This window comes from Orbicella franksi, chromosome 1 (assembly GCF_964199315.1).
Source record: "Orbicella franksi chromosome 1, jaOrbFran1.1, whole genome shotgun sequence".
Taxonomy (NCBI): domain Eukaryota; kingdom Metazoa; phylum Cnidaria; class Anthozoa; order Scleractinia; family Merulinidae; genus Orbicella; species Orbicella franksi.
In genome coordinates this window covers 32,037,646-32,051,301 of record NC_138145.1, presented here as the reverse complement: position 1 = coordinate 32,051,301, position 13,656 = coordinate 32,037,646, and the positions used below count along the sequence as shown (strand labels likewise).

At 44.3% G+C, this 13,656-nt stretch overlaps 1 non-coding gene across 1 annotated transcript; it reads right to left on the bottom strand.

Annotated features, from left to right (window-relative positions):
* Positions 1-8,188: 8,188 nt before the first annotated feature.
* On the bottom strand, positions 8,189-8,260 carry Trnah-gug (transfer RNA histidin (anticodon GUG)). The gene has a single exon. It is a non-coding gene; the product is annotated as a tRNA-His (tRNA).
* Between the last annotated feature and the right edge of the window lie 5,396 nt (positions 8,261-13,656).

Sequence of the window (13,656 nt, the reverse complement as noted above, 5' to 3'; positions counted from 1 at the left end):
TTTTTGCCCGTGCTCGTACGTGTTTGCCAGGCTTCTTTACACTTATGGACTACGTGGACTCTTGTGAAATACGCAGTGACTTTACATGTAAGATGCGAAGTGAAATCGACGTCTTCGACGTGAAATGTGAAATTGACGACATTCCTTATCATTACATAAGATTTTTTGTGAGAATTGTAATTTGTATTGTTGGAAAGCTAAGCATATGTAATAGATTTTGGATAGAAGAAAAAAGTATATGGAACTTTTACATGCGTAAACATTAGCTGATGACGGGAAATTCACTCTGCTAGTGTGTTTATCCGTATCGCAGGTGTCACGTTTACTCGCCTCGTTACTTGACAAAGCATGCAGTAAAATTAAAGCTTCATTTTTTACCGTAGATTTGCTTTCATTAGCAACTGTAATTCCCAAAAATGATGTGAATGCAAAAACACTGTCCTTAATTCATGATGAATCGTGTTGAGAAAATTGAAAACAAATTGTAACACATTTCAGACAATATTATTTACATGCGGATATCGGATTTGGCTATAGCAGGAGTTGTTATCGGTAATTGTCGATATGTAGATAGGACTGATGTACAGTTAACTACTTCTTCCGATGTATTTAGGGGGGGGGGAGAGGAAATGTTTCCAAGACGTTCGAAAATCGAATTTTACTGCCAAGTGGCTCAACGCTTTTGTCGCCCATTGTTAGTTGAAACAGACAGACAGTCTTCAAACATGAGATGAAATTCTTCGTTTCAGTAAATTTGTGTTGCTGCCACGTGGGTTACCGCTTCATGCTCGCTAATTTCTGGGTGTCGCTATTTTCAGGAAATAGTAAGTGTGCTTAGGACTCTTAAGAACTTTGCGCCTTTTGATGTCCGTAAGCTACTCGCAGAGTCTTTATTTTTATCCAGGGTAGACTATAATGACGTTGTTAGTTATGCCATGCATAATTACCTGTAGTTCGTTCGTTCGCATTCTTCGTCAGTTAGTTTTCGCTACCCCACCCCCCTACCCTTTTCAATTGGTGTTAGGTTTAGCCCAAGCTACAGCCGGGGGGGGGGTACTCCCTTATATGAGCTATATAGGTATGTGCTGCCCCAAAGAGTATGGTTTTTCATCCGTTTCGGTCATAGATAGGGTATCGATTTTAGCCTATTTTGGCCATTTTGATCATAAATATGGTATGGTTTTTGCACTCTAGCCTTGATATGGGTATGTTTTAAGAAGAAGCCACTTTTTGATCATTACCGAATAGTAAATTAACAAAAGCCATTCTCAAATTATGTTTACGGTAATTTAACATTGATCTGAACTAGGGAACTTATTATAACGCAGGTCTGAAACAGGGTATTGATTTCATGGTCGGCAGGTCTTAAATAGGGTATCGAATATTTGGTGAGGTCATAAATAGGATAGGGAATATCGCAGATTTTGGTCATAAATAGGGTAAGGGTTTTGGAAGTGGGCTGCACACCCCCACCCAACTTTTCTGGGAGTACCCCCCCCCCTGGGGAAGCTACACTCACGATTTGCCGCTATTCCCCACTATCCGAGACAGTTCGCCACTATTCGAGACTATTCGCACTATTCGTACTATTCTTCTTCTGAAACGAGATGGCTTCAACTTTTGTACGAGCTTTGCTTTTTTCTGTGACCAAGAACAACCTTGCTGACTGCGATCAATTGAAGTCCTAGTCTATGGCCATTACACGTCTACTTGTAAACCTAAATGGTTTAATCCTATAATACCCTTAGACACTGGTAAAAGAAATATGTCTTCTAGGACTTCTAGCTCTCGGTAAAAATCTTGTTATAATCCTCGAAAACTCTATTTCCAGACTAGTGAGACGATCTCAGATAGTGCAGGCTGCAATTGATAGCTCTGGCACGGTAGTCCCACACGTACTCACCCCTGCTCGGTTCACTTCCGGTTTGTGTCTACCTTGGTAGTCTGCTAGGGCTTTTCCCCTTAGCAGTGTGTATGTTTCAAGGTTGTATTTTCATTCAAGGTCCAAAAATTACGTACAAATTACTACTGGTGTTTTACGTTGATTTTCTTTCATTTTTAAAAATTCAATGATACGTTGATGCAGCAAACGTGACAATTTAGCTCTTCACGCCAACTTTGTAACTTGATACTTTTGTTTTCCTCGCAAAGGCGTGTAATATGAAACCGTTGTCTTCTCCAAAACACATGGAAGATGTGCTTGTTTTTTGGAGATAAATGAAAGAAAGTTAAATATCTGATGTAGTGATGAAGAAACGGAACAGAAACGATGTTGTTTTACTAAAAATGGAAATTTTCACCGATGAACAAGAACTAATTTAATTATCAGATAGTGACGAAATACCACTTTCTTTTTCTGTTGCCACCTTTGTTGTTAACAATAAAGCAATTCAAAATTAACACACAACGATATTGATGGCTGAGAAGCGTTTCAACGAAAAGTATTGAAGATAAACAGCGCTACTTGGCCGATATGAGTGAGTCTCCACCAAGACTGATTAAATTAATTTGCATCAGTTGCCACGGAGTCTGCCGCAGACTCCGTGGCAACTGATGCAAATTAATTTAATCAGTCTTTGTGGAGACTCACTCATATCGGCCAAGTAGCGCTGTTTTCTTTTGTTACAAATGTACAATTTGCGGAGTATTAGAGCCACTAACTTGGGAACTTTTTGTCTCTCTGACAGACACAATTAACCCTTTGAATACCAAACGTTCGCCAAAAAATACCGTTTTTAACCGTTTAGTCAGGTTTTTTAGCTGCCATGACGCTAAATAAGCCTAAGTTTTGCTAAAAAAGCGGGTTTTTTTTAACTAAAAGGAGAGATTTTTCGAGGATTAGGTACAAAATTGAGCAAAACTTCAATTACGGGCATGCGCATAAGCCAAATTTTTTTTTTGCCATTAACCGTTCTCAATTTCGTTTGTTGGCCCTTTCCTTTCTGTTTTTCTCTGCCCTTTTACACTGGCTACCTTTTGCATTGTATGTTCTTTCTGGCTGCAGTGAAAAGTTGGATGTTAACTACGGGCGAAGCCTAGAAATGGACCTTGATCAATCATAGGCGTTGTGGACCATTTTACCACCGTTTCTGCACCAAAACTGATAACCTTGTTTTTCGATTTGCGACGTCGGAATGTCGTCGATATCTAAACCTGACCATTGTGCGGAAAGGGCTAGCCTAGCACTACTATCTGCTTATCAAGAATATCTGATGACATTTAAATTGATGACGTCACAAGTGGTACAAAGAGCACGACCATTAATTACGCATATATGCGTGGTTGGTATTCAAAGGGTTAAGGCAAGGAATAAACAAGCCGCTAAGGAGAAGCAATACATTTGGACCCTGACAAGCACACTATTGTAGATTGAAAACAGCAGATGATATTTGTTGAACCGACCTGCGTTTAAAAGCTACGCAGCCACAGTAACGTTTCACTTTTGCAATAAAAAGGGACAATTGGCGCTACCTGAAAAATAACTGCCGTCCTTGGTCATATGACATGACATATAAAATACCGCGTGGAAAGATAGTGTATAACACTAACGATGCTAGAACGCATGCGTCTTACATGTTGAGTTCTACCATAAGGAAAACCACTCAACATTTGTGCGTGATTTCGTATGTAATGTATCCTCCACCTAATATAGAAGCCACGAACGCTAACTAATCTACACATGCGTTTAGAGCAAATTAGTTTATTCTAAAGAGAATGGTACCACAAGGAGAGCAAGGGGTTACCTGAAACAAATATATAGCTTGCGATGTTCACACCTAACTAGGGACTTTGAGCAGCGGGAACGCGGACGGCGACGGGGACGCCGAAACCTGTGAGAAGGCTAGGGAGAGAAAGCCGTTGTGGCGGGAATTCAAAAACATTAAGCAGCACCGTCGGAAACCGCGGTTTCCGCACTGTCAAGCTTATTGACATTATTCGTCCTCTGTTTATCAGGATGAACTAGGATGACTTCATTGAAAGAAGTTCGCAATCAACATCTTGATAATGACGATAAAGGTGTGTTAAACGATGACGAACTTCTACTCTTGTACGATCTCGACCAACCGGGAATCTCCTCAACGACGAGTGCCGGTCCGAATTTCGCTTCCACAAACGCAACTTGCCCCTTCTCGCTGAGCTGTACAATGAAGTAAATGAACTTATTATTAGCAGATGTTTAATCAGACTGGCGGGACAAATCCGTGTGCCGACTGATAAAGATCTAAGTAAACCACTGATCTTACGACTGAAAATGGAAACAGTTACGCAAGTTTTAATGGTGTCTACCCTTCTAAATGTGTTAGAATTTCCCCATAATGAGCCATTTGACATTTGAGTACTTCTTGAAAGGAAAAATTTCGATTGAAATTCGTGTAAGTTGTCTTTATTTACATAAGCTTTCAAAAAGATATTTCACGGTACTCACATGTTCGCCGACTGGCTTGAGTTCGCTTCAGATTTCTCGACGTTTCTTTAAAATGAAATATCTCACATAACAAGAGAAGACAAGCATTAAAGTTCCTCGAAATTAGTGAGACGGGTTATTTAGCGTTGACACAGCAGAGGAAACGAAAGCGAAAACTCACGTTTTCAGACAACGCGAAATGAGCTTCACTCACGTCGGGCCCGAACGCAGAACGTCAACTTGTTTCCCGCCAGTCATGCGCAGTGGACCTTTTGGCTTTTCCCCGATCTTATGGCGTTCCCGTCGCCGTCCGCGTTGTCGTTGCTTAAAGTCCATACTGACGGCGATGGAACGTGTTTTACGTAGAGTACACATGTACCTTTCCCACCCCAACCCCAACACTTCCATGCCTCTAGACTAATTAATTAATTGAAATTAATTAATTAAACAAACATTAAAGTTTAAACCTTAGCGCCATAGGGCAATAGCGCCAGAGCGCCATAGTGCCTTAGCGGCAGGCAGCCCACCCATAACCATCCCAATAGTGCACTCTGCACTAAAAACGAGCAATAGACATGATAGAATTTATTAATTATATAGCATCCAAAAACAGCTCGTCTTCGGGAATCTCCTCAAGCTTTCTCACTTCGCTTACCTCAGTACGCGAGGGGTCAAACACTTTAACCCAGGTTTTTGCGCTTCTTTGAGTGTTCTTGTCCTGATTATCCTCCCTTATCTCGAGTAAATAAGTAGCATCCATCTCTGGAAATCTAGCTGAAGACTCCATGTGAAAGTTTGAGACGTCAAAAAGGTGGAGAGAAAAGTCGGGAAATTCCGCCATCATCAAAACATAAACCTTAGTGGGCTACAATCGCTCGCTGACGTTTGATAGCAGTGATAATAGCTGCAACCTGATTGACCAATTCTCGGTTCTTTTATTTATCGTGACATTTGATTGGTTGATGGAAAGTATCCAGATTTTTCTCAAACTGGACAGTTTGTTCAAAGCTAAACTAAACATTCGAGCAAAAATTGAAGATTAAACGAGACTTACCTGCAAGTTGAAGTTTGATATGGATTCTATGAATCATCAGCCGGGAGTGTAGGAGTTGTACGAGAGAGAGTGTAGCGCATGCGTCAACTCAGGCTTTAGAGTAGGAGTCTCGCTCCTAGGGACTCATTCTAACATTCGTATACCAGGAGGCTTTAAGGAGTGAGATTACCTTTATTTAACCTCGATTTCTTACGAGAGGAGATAATGACCTCAATGGCATAAAAGATACTAGGGAAGGGTACAACGCAAGGATGGACACAGGGAGGGCGTAAACTCCTACACTCCCGGCTGATGACTCATAGAATCCATATCAAACTTCAACTTGCAGGTAAGTCTTGTTTAATCTTTAATCCTATTTCGTGATCAGTCATAGGTCGTTACGGAGTGGTACCAGATTTTAGAGCTGTCACTGAGGCATAGCTAATCAATAGATTGGCACGGGCAATACGGTAGAATATTAATGTTTATTACATCAAATCAAATACCAATGATGTTAATTTCAAGATAACGCGAAGATTGTTGTGCGAGCACTGATCTTTGAAGGAACTCTCTTCCAATGACCACGAAGTCCTTTGAAATTTCTACGTTGTAGAAAAAATGGAAAACTGAAGATGAAAATTCTAAACCGAGGGATACCAAAATACCAGCAATGTCTTTATCAATGCCAAATATAAAATATATATGTATCTCTTGTGAATACATACAACTAGATGAAGTGAAAGTCTAACAACTACACCACATCCGTGAAATTCTCTTATTTCTGCGCCAATGTCCTTAAAATCTCTTGCCCAAAATTAAACTCAGACTCGGAGGGCTAGTGGTAAAATTGTTGAAAAGTCCTCTCATTTGACCATCCTGCAGACAGCATAATGTCCTTATGGTCATTCCACTGAAATAAAGTCTGCACTGAGATTTTTGTGAAACTTTGCCTATTGATTGTTTATATTGTAATGAAATTGATATAGTGATTGCACGAGCTATGATGCGCGTGCTAAGATGTATAACGGTTGTATCTGAATGTATACTCGCAAGAGTTCTAAGACTAAGAGACGGTTATATGGCAAGTACGGGATGCGCAATGTACTCGTAATACAGGGTATATAAGGGACTCACGTTATGTAGTGGCCTGTGTGTGTTAGTAGACTTGCCATGTACAAGTAAGCTAAACGTTCAGAGTCGAGTAATTAAACCGTTGGCTGTTGGACTCCTTGACTGGAAGTTGTTGTCGCCCGCGCGCGTTACATTTGGTGTCAGAAGTGGGATTCGAACCACGACCAAAGTCAGCTGAAGTTCAGGTCAGATCGTTTTGTTTTGGTGTAGATAGTTGTCCTGCGAACGGCTGTTGTGTGGTGGTGTAGCAAAGCTGCACGACGAGATATTTTGACTTGTAGTGGCGTACTGGTTGCTACGAAGCACTTTATGTGGTAGTTGCCGTTGTTTTGGTCGTTAAAAATATATTTTCGGGAATGTCGGTCGTTTCGCCTACAGGATGATTCGCCTACAAGTCGATTCGCCTACACGTTCTGAGATGTTTCGCCTACACTGAAGTCGATTCGCCTACAACCCAATACCGTTGAAAAGTAAATTAGTAGAGGAGAATTATCACTTTTAGCGACTACAGTTTCACTCGCCTCATAGAGTTTGTTCGCTTATCTGAATGCAAATTGCGATCTTTGTGTGTGACATGTGATATGTTTTCGTTGTCAAAGGAACCCATTTGAGCGCAAGTAGTAAATAGCGCCCGTTGGGGCCGTAACCAATCAGGAGCCAGGGATGATACCACGTGACCAAGTTTTTCCCATACATTCTCTTAAAATTGAAAATCCAAGATGGCCCCTTTGGTAGCAAAACATGGCGCCCGTGACGTCACAGCTCGCGCATGCGCAAATAGGGCAACATGAAATCGAGGTTCGTGTGCGAATAAAAAGGTGGTGAGTTTGTGTGGCTGGCATTATTGTTTTCGAGATCGGTGACAAGAAGATGGCTTCAGAGGAGAGCAAGACGAAGGTGGAGGTGATTAGTATTCCTGCGGGGGCGTTGCCGGCTGACATTCCGAGAGAGGAGTTTGCAGCGAGAGTGTTGGATGCCGTGAAGGATAGTCTTCTTGGAAAGATTATGAAAATCTCCGTTAGGGACAGTACGGATAACCTCCTGAAGAAAGAGATGACGAAGCTGGCGGATGAGGTGATCAAGTTCAGACAGGCCATGTCAAGGAAGATGCTGGAGGACGAATCTCTGGATAAAAAGGGACCTGTGTGTTTGGAGAGGTTGCCGGCGAGTTTTGATGCCGGATGGAAAGAGTGGAAGAGCGCTTGGGACAACAGAGAAGAGTTGGTGTACCGAGCATTTATCGAAAAGATGACGTCACCAGAGGAGTGAAAAAACATTTTTTAATGATGCTTGTAACTAATAAAGATCCTTTAGCGAGAGAATGTACATGGTTTGTTGTGTGATTTTTTGCATCATCTTGAGTGCTTGCACGTCATTGGTTCCCAGGTGCACGAGGGATAGCATCATGGTTTGTGGGGTGAGAAATTCTCCGTGAAAGCCTGAGGAGGATTCGAAAACGCGTCCGAAGGGCCAGACCTTGGAGAGGTCTCTTCTCATGTACCATGGGTAGGGAAAATGTTGGGTGAGGAAGAGGAGCATGACATCTTCGTCGGGGTGGGGTTCGTCCAAATAGATTTTACAGGCCAGGGGTCTCTATGGAAAAAAGAAAAAATTTTTAATGCCCCGACCAGGAATCGAACCTGGGTCTTTGAGGCCACAACTCAACGTCTTAACCATTAGACCATCGAAGCGCTTACCTCTTTAGGACTTGTTTTTTGGGATGTCATCGTGAGGAAGTCCGAAATTCACGGTTTTACAATGAGGGCAGGGTCTTTGGGAGGGTTTCAACCACCAGGTGTGGAGGGCTTTACAGGTTCCGTGAAAGAATTGGTCGCAACACGCGGTGAGAAAATAGTTTTGGAGTCCGTATTTGTTAGTGTATCCTTCCTTACACCATATACATTTTGGGTTAGGAAATGACATGGAGTCTGAAAAATAGAACAAAAACAACTTTTTATTGGTCATTCCACTTGATATTACAGGGTGGGACGTGTGCACAGTCCTGATGACTGGCGCCCATTTTGTCTTCATAAAAAGATTTCACATGCTTGACACGTGACAGGGCTTCTTCATAATGGTTCCCCAGGAAGACGGCTTCGTAACGGGAGGTCTCATAATTGGGATACATGCCATAGATGGCATTGCAGCAGGTTTCCCAGACACACCCTAGTCCCCAGGCTTCTCTCAACGGTCCCGTGAGTGTGCGTACGAATTTGTCGTGGGTCCCACGTTTACCCAACTCTAGGAGCGGTAGGCGGCAGCACGGTCTGGTTTGCTTCCATACATAACAATGGGGGTCTGGTTCCATGTCTAAAATTGAAATAGTCGACGGTAAGTGTTGCGGGCCCAGTCTACGTGGAGGACTAAATCGTTAATATCGTCCTCGTCAGCGACCCCCAACCTCTCTTCCAGGAACAAAAGATCTAGTTGGTCCAGGGCCACCCCGACGATATCTAAAAATTCCCTGTACAAGGGGGTCTCTTCTCTGTCCTTCATCAGCTCTCGCACTCGCTTTCTAATGGCGTTCAACTCGGAATGACAATGCTCTAATACTTCCATACTCACTTGGTACTTTGAGAAGCCACAGCAGCGATAGTATCCACAGTCTTCTGTAATGGGCGCTCATACAAGTTTTATTCACTGAAAACTCAGAGTGAAAGTGAACGGTCCGACTCGTTTGTTTTATACGCACGGTATAACGGTGTCCAGTCTCCGACCGTGAGTGGGTGTGGTAGGGGGATACCCCCTATCCCCTGGGTCTGCGGTAACACGTGACTTCGTCTTGATCTGTGATTGGTTGGACGGATCTGCATAAAGCGAATCAGCGTCGTCCGCTCGTCACTCTGAGTTTTTAACTTGTATTGAGCGCTACCATGGCCTTGAGGGAGATACAAATTCAAAACGATTTCAGACCGAGAAAGCCCGAGGTCACTTACGAGGAAGCCATTGACCGAATGGACGAGTCCTGGACCCGATTCTATGAGGCCATGAATTTTCCCATCCGGCATTTGTTGGCGGGCCGACGTTGGCTGACAAGGTTTAAAGACTCTAGTCAGCTGGAAGTGATGTTGCACCAAATCCTGTTCTTTATGGATGAGCAGAGAGAGAACTGGACACGAACCCGGCACAAGTACCTTAGCATCGAGAAGTGTTTCAGCAGAACGTTGTTTAACTCGATCCTGGCCATTAGAAGGAACCTGGTGTGGGACGTGAAGGTTAAGCCGCCTGTGGACAGGATCACGTTTCACAGACTTATCTTGTGCTACGGTTTCGAACCGTTTCAGTCCACGTGGACTAAGAGACAAAAGAATACGGTGAGACGTTATGTCAGTGTCATCAACTTTTATTACAACACATTTAACAAATGTAATCAGGTGACAATGCGAGCGATGATCGATGCGAACGATAGATTACCCAACGTGTAAATAAGAAAAAATAAAATGTCAGTGTGTTTTTTACGAAAAACTGTGTGTCTCTTTTCTTAGTTTGGGTTCTGTCCATGAATCAGTATGTCTTGGGCGACTCCGCGCGGGTATTCGTCGATCCATTGGAAGAACTTGCAGTTACGCTTGGGACACTTGAGATAGAGCCTGTCTGGGTTGGACTGGGAGTGGGAGGTGGCTAAGACCAGGGACTTGTTGCATAGACATCGGAAACGGGCTGGGTCGATGTTCCTGTAGCAGGGGTGGGTCTGTTCTTCGACGCGTCTCAGGTAGGCGCTCACCTCTTTGGCGCCACAGGTCACATAACACTTGGTGTAGAATCTGGAAGAGGGGCATCGGTAATACTCCCACCAGGTACCACCTTCGGGGGTTTTCACTCTTCCAAATTCCATGGGTACCATGCAACGCGGGCAGGTGGGATCTTGGGTTTTCAGTTGGTTCAGGAACTGATCGGGGTCGAATTCCTGCAACACTTGTACTTCGGTGAATTCTCCTTGGTCGTCCACTTCAGGTGGTAATTCTACGAGGTCGTCTTTCTTGAATTTGTCGAGTCCTACGGGTTCCAGGTCTTGCATGGTTCGAGGAGGCGATTCTCTTATCACGGTCAGGCATCCGCCTTGAATGGCAGGTAGCTTTGAGTCTATACGAGGAAGATAGAGATTGAGTTAGTATCCCAACAAGGTGTTTTCCCGTAGCATGGTTTCTAGGATGTGGGTGGTTTTTCGCGCGTTTTTTGGGGTCAGTCTTTGCCTTCGCTTGTAATGGTTGCTTTTCATTCGGCTTTTGACTTCTTGGCGTTTGATCGAAAAGACGCTCCACGGCTGCGAGAAGCCTTTGAGAGGGACGGTGGTCCAACTGACAGAGTCCGGTGTGATCTCTTTGAAGAGGACGCGTTCGTTGAAACGTAGTCTGGTACGAGGTTTTTTGAATAACCATCTATCTAAGGTGGATTGTAGTTTACCTTCTCCTTCCACTCTCTTGGGTAGGAGCAGTTTCAGTTTCTTACGCGCCTCCTTCTTTTTGGACGATTTTCTCTTTTTCCTGTCGGGTTCGACGTGTGAATCCATGACGACTGCTGAAAAGTGACTCGTGATGGAATGCGTGGTTCGACTTTATGGACGTTTTTACGACCAATCGTAGACGTGTGGTGTGATGGGATCATGTGACGGTCTTCGTTCCGATTGGTGGGATCTGAAGGGGCGCGTGATCCGTGAAAGTACGGAGTGAAAAGTGGATCCGCGGCGCGGGTATAAAAGGAGCCCGTTTGACGCGGCAAATCATTCTCGACTTGCTCTTGACGCGGTGATGACTCATAGGATTTTGGATGAGAGAGACGTGAAAGAGATCCTTGAAGATCTGAAACAGCAATTGAATCTGGCTTCTAGTATTTTGGCTAGACTCGAAGAAGGCGAAAAACCGTTGCATGTGAAGATATTTGACTTGGAGTTACGTCTTGTCTCCCCTTTGTACTATAGGCTCCAGAGGCACATGATAGACTGGTGCGACAGAGAGAGCTATCCTCATTTGTCTGGCTTGGAGGTCACCAAGTTGGCAGATCGAGAAGGAAAGAAGTTTAACGAGGCTGTCGGAGAGGGGTTAAGATGACTTACTACAGTAACTCGAACCAGATTCGGGACCTAGTGGAGCGGATCGTGGATCAGAAGGTACACACTTTAAGAGATCTCGATGCCGTTCCGGATGCAAAAGTGGACATGTACATTTTTGACAATCTCTTCGAACCGTTAGGCCAAATACCCGATTGTCTGTGGTCTTTTGAGCTCTTGATGAGGCGTCGTCCTGACTGGGGTGGTACGATTTTGGAGATGATGAAGAGGAAAGAAAATGTTTACCTTTTCTGTGGTGAGTGGTGTCGCGTGATGTACAGAAGTGGTAGCGGTCAATTCAAATTCATTCATTGTCGGGATCCCTCCCTGGACGCAGAGCGTTCCTGTTTGATCGCCACGGATCACCTCACGTACATGATGAGTGATGCCATCCGTGATCTGTTTGAACCCTTGCGGTTCGCTCGAGACCTATCACGACGGGTGTTGGAGTCAGACAAGAGTCCCAGGGTGGAGGAGATACTGACTTTCAACAGGTGCGCTCACAAGGAAACGTGTCTGAAGTTGGAAGAGCTGATCTACGATGTCATGCGTCAGCGTGATCTGTGGAAGGATCGGTTTTTCTTCCGTGCCCTCGAGGCTGATGAGGATGACCTGTGTGGTGAGTGTAGAGAGAGTATGCGGCAAGCATTCTATGTGAAGGGGAACGAGGAGGAAGCCCTGAAGTGGAGACCCCGTAAAGGGGATTGTGGTTGGAGAAACTGTAAATATTATGCCATGGATACCTATGAGGAAGACTGTGATAATGAGTATGGCCAAGAATGTAAGAACACGGAATATGTTGCATACTTTTCAGATTCAGACTAGTCTTTTTCGCCTTCTTTTTCGTTTAGCCAATCAGATCTGTTTTTCGTAAGAACCAATCAGGCACGACGTTTTTTGTACATATAAGAAAGTCGAAATAAAAAATTGGGTTCAAATCATTATGTCTCATGCCTTGAGTTGGTTGATCTCGAGAGTGTGTGCGACCATGGCCGATCGATGGTGTTGGACAACCTTGTGTTCCAAGTGCACTAGAGTCTACGAGCGATACGGTAAGGGTGAACCCATCCCTGATCATTTCAGTGATTCGCCCTTGGAGGTGTTTGACTATACCGACGTCGAACCCAACGTGATGCGTTTTGTCGTTTATATCTTGTGGTTGAAACAGCAACCCGATTCATTTAAGAAGTATCTCGAGGTACGTGAGCAGCGTTTCGAGTTGTGGAGACAGTGCGTTTACAAACTTTATCGACTATGAAGAAAGGTCAAAAGAAAAAGCCGCTTTCGACAGGGACGTTACTGGGACGGTATCGGGATCCTTCTAGACCCGGTAGTCTGGGCGGTCTAACGCGATTCGCCAAGGCCAATAAGATCTCGGTACGACGTGCTCGCGAGGTCCTGCAACGGGATTTGGGGTACACGTTGCACAAACCCAGACGTCGTCGGTTTCCCACGGTCCCGGTGGTGGTGTTCGGAATCGACGAGCAGTGGACGTCCGACCTGATCGAGGTGATCAATATTTCAAGGTACAATCGAGGGTATCGTTATCTCTTGACGGTGGTGGACGTGTTTTCCAAGCACGCCTGGGTCCAGCCCTTGAAGAGCAAGACGGGTAAAGCGGTGACGGAAGCCATGGCTAAGATCTTGAAAGGAGGTAGAAAACCCATCAATCTCCAGACGGACGACGGGAAGGAATTCTACAACAAGACGTTTCAGGATTTGATGAAGCAGAAAGGCATTCATCATTTTTCGACGCGTGGGGATACGAAATCCAGTGTGGTGGAACGATTCAATCGGACCCTGAAAGAACGTTTGTACCGGTACTTCACCGTGCAGAATACGATGAAGTTTGTGCCCGTGTTACAAGATCTGGTCCGAGGGTACAATCGATCGTATCATCGCAGTATCAAGATGGCTCCCGATCAAGTGACTTTAGCCAATAGCGAGGACGTGTGGGAGACTCTTTACGGGAAGAAAAAAGGAAAAAAATCGAGACGACCTCCACTGAAAGTCGGGGATCGTGTGAGATTGAACAAGAAG